The sequence below is a fragment of the Myotis yumanensis genome, unplaced genomic scaffold, assembly GCF_028538775.1.
Source record: "Myotis yumanensis isolate MYYU_CA2020_CCGP unplaced genomic scaffold, mMyoYum1.0.hap1 SCAF_3, whole genome shotgun sequence".
Taxonomy (NCBI): domain Eukaryota; kingdom Metazoa; phylum Chordata; class Mammalia; order Chiroptera; family Vespertilionidae; genus Myotis; species Myotis yumanensis.
Genome location: NW_027223754.1, coordinates 65,998,721 through 66,004,860, shown reverse-complemented (window position 1 = coordinate 66,004,860; position 6,140 = coordinate 65,998,721). Strand labels below are relative to the sequence as shown.

General features: G+C 36.0%; 1 non-coding gene across 1 annotated transcript; it reads left to right on the top strand.

The window, feature by feature from the left end:
- The first annotated feature begins 3,747 nt into the window (after positions 1–3,747).
- Positions 3,748–3,879, top strand: LOC139007857 (small nucleolar RNA SNORA65). The gene has a single exon (XR_011471000.1). It is a non-coding gene; the product is annotated as a small nucleolar RNA SNORA65 (small nucleolar RNA).
- The last annotated feature ends 2,261 nt before the right edge of the window (positions 3,880–6,140 follow it).

The following is a 6,140-nucleotide window of genomic DNA, read 5'->3' as shown; positions in this document are numbered from 1 at the left end:
CAAGTCCCAAAGGACTTCCACCCATGCTCAGACTGCTCCACTCTTTTATTGATCTGGAGTAGCCCTTAGGGTGAGGAAGTTTCAATGACACACAGATCAGCAGACAATTTCCAGGAGTAGACAAAAGTATCTGATTAGCTCATCAATAGATTTCCGAGTGTAGGCAGAGTAACTGATTAACAATAATCAACAAGGATCTACATAAGTATCTAAGGAATTAAGGGAACTAAGGTGGGGATGCTTCAATTATTATTACCTAAATTAACTGAGTGGTTCCTAGATTAACTGGGTGGTGCACAGGCCTGACCTTTGCTAGGACTTTCAATGGCTACTAGCTTTTGGGGGGGTCTCTGTCTAAACTCAGCTAGTGAAGACAATGAATGGACTCTGGCAGCCTCTAATCCAATATGACTGGTTTTCTTATAAGAAGAGGAAATCTGGACACATAGAAACATACTATGGATAATGCACAGAAGAAAAGACCACATGAGGACACAGTACAGAGGCATCCAGCTGCAAGACAACGAGACAAGCCTCAGGAGAAAGAAAACCTGCCAAAGCCTCGACCTTGGGCTTCTAGCCTCCGAACGTGAGAAATAAACTTCTGTTGTTTAAGCCACCCTGTCTGTGGTATTTTGCTATGGCAACTCTAGAAAACTAATATACATACCCAATCTACTTTAGTCCTTAAGGCTATAGATGTTGCAATTGTAAAATATATATGGGCTGCAAGCCAAAAAAATGAATGCTTTAATTCATATTTAAATGAGATTTTAGAGAAGAGTTACTGAAAAACAAAACACTATTTTTTGTTCTTAAAATATTTTGCCTTTTTTCTGCTTTCTTTTGCTATTTAGACTGAATATGTTTGCACATGTTTGCATATTGAGGAAGGAGAAAAATGGTTTCAGGAAGAAGTAGTTATTGCCAAATAAAATAACTTATAAGTATGTTTTTGCATATAAAATATTATGTCATAAATACAACTAACTTCCATCATTCTCAGTGAGCAACACTGGATAAATATTCTAATGTGCATAAACAAAGAAAAAAATAGATAATTAATAGTTTGTATGTCTTCCACCACTAATTTCAAAATTGGCCAGATCATTATTTTATTAAATTTTTACTTTAGTGAGAAATCAAATCTTGCACTTTGTATATTTTGAAGTACACATGTATATACTATTAGAAAATGAGAAGACAATTTTGATATCTCTGATTTTCTTACAAAACTTGAAAACCAAGTGTCCTAGAGTCATACCACTAGTATGAGCTTAATAAGGGCTTAAAATAATAGAGAAATGTTATTTTAAATTACAATTCATTTCTAAGTACCTCTTTTCACAAAATGAACTTTAAAATGACAATATCAATGCTTTAATTTTCATTTTAAGACCTGTGACAACTTTTAAGATAACTTTAAGTAGCTCTATCATGCAAAGTTGTCAGAGAAATATAGCAAAGAAAATCAAATAGTGGTTCAGAGAACTTATTAGACTTTTCTGGGACACATAAATGTTAAAGAAATCAGATCTGCCAGAGGAACACATCACACTTTAAAATACATTCTATTTAAGGAAGCCAACCTATATAACAATTTTACTTTTTTCTTTCTTTTTTTTTTTTTTTTTTTTTACTAATTTCTCACAAAGCCCTAGCATCTCAATCTGAGACAAGATTTATTAGCACAGAATTTTAGTTGTCTAAACCACAAAATTCTATTTCATAGAATACTGGAGGCTATTCATTAGCCTATTGTGAAGCACATCATAAATAATTTAAACTATAGTTGTCAAAATAAAAGAAAAAATCATTTATGCTGCACTTTCCTTATCTTATTATTGTTCATGTATTTGCTTGCTTATTCATCTACAAAATCCACTAAATCACAGTCCCTGTCATTTTTGTGAATTATTCTGCATCATTTCAACTTGACTGATTATGTTGAAAGAATACAATCAGGTATCTCAGATTATCATTTATATATTATTTAAAAAATGCATGCAGATACATTTTAAAATGATAATCAAAAAACTCCAAGAAATACTGAAGAACAAATGTTTAAACAGATTAGTAAAAGTGATTTCCTATCATTCAGAAAAATCTAGAAAACAAATTCAGGACAATAAATGAAGATGAGAACATCAAATTGACTTGAAATATCTAACAGGAAAAAAAAAAAAAGTAATGCTCTCTATTTTTACTGTTGAGAAACAGCAAGTAGCAGAGATAATCTAGACTCCAAAATACAAATTAGATGTTGTTTTCTTTAAAGTTTTTTAGCTTAGTGCTTAACGCAGAGAACCAATAAAAAGGTCTGGAATTTGTTGTGCCCAGATTACAAGATTCCCAAGAAACCACATCAGGGAGCCAATTCGATGTAAAAGCATAAGAATCTGTATTCAAGCTAGCTTGAGCTCTCCATCCACCAGACCCACCGACACATCGGCTAGCCAAGTGGCCAAGAGAGACCGAACCCCCTCCCAGAGACCGGTTATATAGGGGGCGGTTGGAGTAAGGGAGGAGAAAGGACTGTGCTTTGATTGGCCAGGCACAAGTCGATGTCCCGTTCCTGGGTGTGGCTAGCAGAGTCTTAGACTTCCGTGAAGAAGCTCCTTGCCCAACACGTGGCCAAGGTAAGATGGAGGATGTAGCCCTTACCCTGGGGGAAGGTGGAGGGCATAGCCTTCGCCCTTTCAGAATTCATTTTTAGTTCTGTAACTAAAAATGTGGTCTTGAGTTAATTATTTTAACTTGTCCTTTAAAGAAAAGTTAGTCCCTATCTTTTATTTCTTGACATCTTTTATCACTTGGGAGCCTTTGATGTTAAATTCAATCTTGGCATCCATTTTAAGACCGATCTCAGTGCTTTTAGTCAATTTGAGTCTTATCAGTATATCACTTAGTGACTGAGGGACTTTGGTTTTAAGGATCCTCTGCTATGAAATTTGTCCCTAAATGTGGTAAGTGAGAAATTTGCATGACTGCCTTCCAGCAAGAACTCTATGCTTGAACACATTTTAGTCTACTTTATTCTTATGAAAAATATCATAATCTCATGAATAAGACATTATTTGGGCTCTACAGCTCTCTGTGTGAAGTTAGCACCCCTATTAAGCATAATAGTTGTTCATTTTCTTTTTTGCTTTATACAGATTCATAAAGTAAAATTTTCAGGTTCTGAAAATTATCTCAGTGCTAGTTAAGATTTGAACTGCTGCCAATAGACAATTTTCTACTTTGTAAATAATCCACAGAAGCATATTTGCAAATTTTTAGAAAGCCAATTCAGACTGGTTAAAGATGCATTTTGGTGAATAAATACGACAAAAATATAATTATATGTAATAAGTATAACAAAATTTAATACAAGCTTATTGGAATACAGGTATTTAAGCTGCTGGTTTATTGTGCTAGAGAAATAACTGAAATGGAAAGCATATAAAATCTGAAAAATTAACTGGGCAGTTTCTGGTTCTGTGTGTAAGAGGCTTAGATGTTGCCACTTCATCCTAACAAAAAGTAAAAAGCTAAACAGACTAAAAATCAACAACTCTTCTTGAATCCATAGAGAGGTGAGGATATAAGACAAACCAGTGTCGCAAAGATTAGAGAAAGATAAAGACTGACAACCATAGGAGTCACTGCTTATCTAGCAGAAACTCATGAGCAGAACCACCATAGGAAGCAGCACTGGAGAAGGACAAGATGAAATGTGATTGAAGAATTGGCAGAGGTTAGCCACCCGCCACTGCACCTGACCACTTCTCTGATGGCTGGTGCAATGCAGTGGTGGGCTGAAACTAAGGCCCAGTTTAAAAAACACATTGTTATTCTTCATATGGATGACTCTGTGCTGAACGCATGGGCACAACCAGGAAATGACTGAGGGAGGACGTTATGTGGTCTGCTCTGGCTTTGGGTTGTGACAAAACTTTTGCTGTGTTGTGTGTTTTTTTCTGCAGTTAATCACAGTAGAAATAGCACTTTTGATGAGACTGTCAGCTTTGCCTGACAGATGTGGCACCGAGCTTTAGCTAGAGAGTTCTCTGGAACCATTAAAGGGATCCTGGGGACTGCCCAGTCCGTGGGCTGCAATGTTGATGGCCACCATCCTCATGACATCATAGATGATATCATCAGTGGTGCAGTGGAATGTCTGGCTAGTTAAGAACTGCAGAGGAACATGTTTCAATTAAAGATTATTTGACAACCAAAAAAAAAAGAATTGGTGAAGATTCAGTATGGACAGTTCTAAGAGTTACCAGTCATAGACAGATCCCTATACTTTTATTTTATTTTTTTTGCCTCCAGGGCCCCCAGATTATCATCTATAATAACAAAAGGGTAATATGCTAATTAGACCGAACATCTTCCTGACATCATTCCAGATGTCCTTCCTGATGAAGCCAGGGCCAGAGGGAAGCAGCCTGGGTCCCAGATGCTGGAGGGAAGCTGGTGCCAGCAGCCGGGGAAGGAAGGCCTACTCTTGCACGAATTTTCATGCATCGGGCCTCTAGTAGTAAATATAAAAGAAAAATACCTATTCATCTTTCAGGCAGGGGAAGAGGAAAAAAACCATTTTTAAATATACTGGAGTACTCTGTTTTTCTTTACAAGGCCTAGTTGACATGATACTAATTAACCTGGGGAGGGAAATAGCAAACTCCAAGGCACTCTAGCCATCGTCCCACCTAAGAAGGGAGGAACAAACAAACAAACAAACAGAAACACTTGTAAAGTTTACAAATCCCCTCTAAAATACTGAGTCAACCTAAGCATAGGATTCTAGAACATTTCCTTTCCCCTCACACACACCCCTCACCACCACATTGATAAAGACCAATTTATAGCAATTCCTTATACTTGATACATTATGTGCACTTTTCAAGAAAACAATAACAGTGTTTATCAAAAGACATAAAACACAATATGAAAAGAAGCACCAGAACCAAATATGACAAACATGTTTAAATTATCAGACCAAAAATTTAAAACAACAATGATTAATATGCTAAGGGCTCTAATAGAAAAAGCAGACAGCATGAAAGAGCAAGTAGGCAATATAAGAGGTGGAAATCCTAAAAGTGTGAAAAAGAAATGCTATAGATAAAAAAAAAAAAAGAAAGAAAAGAAGAACACTTATTCTCACACACACACACACAAAAACCACACACAAATAACATACACTGTAACACAAATGAGTAATGCCTTTGATGGGCCTATTCATAGACTGGACATAGCTGAAAAAAATTTCTGAGCCTGAGGATATGCCAATAAAAACCTCCAAAATTAAAAAGCAAAGAGAATAGACTAAAAAAAAAAAAAAAATAGAGCCCTAACCGGTTTGGCTCAGTGGATAGAGTGTCGGCCTTCAGACTGAAAGGTCCCAGGTTCGATTCCGGTCAAGGGCATGTACCTTGGTTGCGTGCACATCCCCAGTAGGAGATGTGCAGGAGGCAGCTAATCGATGTTTCTCTCTCATAGATGTTTCTAATTTTTTATCCCTCTCCCTTCCTCTCTGTAAAAAATCAATAAAATATATTAAAAACAAAATAGAATGTCCAAAAACTATGGGAACACTATAAAAGACATACATGCAATGGTAATACCAGAAGAAAAAAGAAGAGCAAAAAAAACCACAACAACAAAACAAAACATATTTGAAACAATAATGACTGAGAATTTTCCCCACATTAAATGTCAGACATGAAACCACACATCCAGGAAGGTCAGAGAATACCAGTCAGGATAAATGCCCTACAAACAAACAACCCCCCACCCCCTCAAATCCCGTACCTATGCATATCATTATCAAACTACAGAAAATCAAACATAAAGAAAATGTTCTGGAATAAATCAGAGGGGAGGAAATTGAAAACACTTTACCAATAGATGAAGACAGAATTATATCTGATTCTCTTCAGAAAACATGCAAGCAAGTAGAGAGGGGAGTGAAACATTTAAAGTGTGGTCAGAAAAAATCAATCTAGAATTCTGTTTCATGAGAAATTATCCTTCAGAATTGAAAGAAATAAAGACTTTTTCAAACAAACAAAAATTGAGGGAATTGGTTGTCAGTAGTTCTGCCTTACAAGAAATGTAGTGGGAGAAGTTCTTTTGGGAGAAGAAAAATA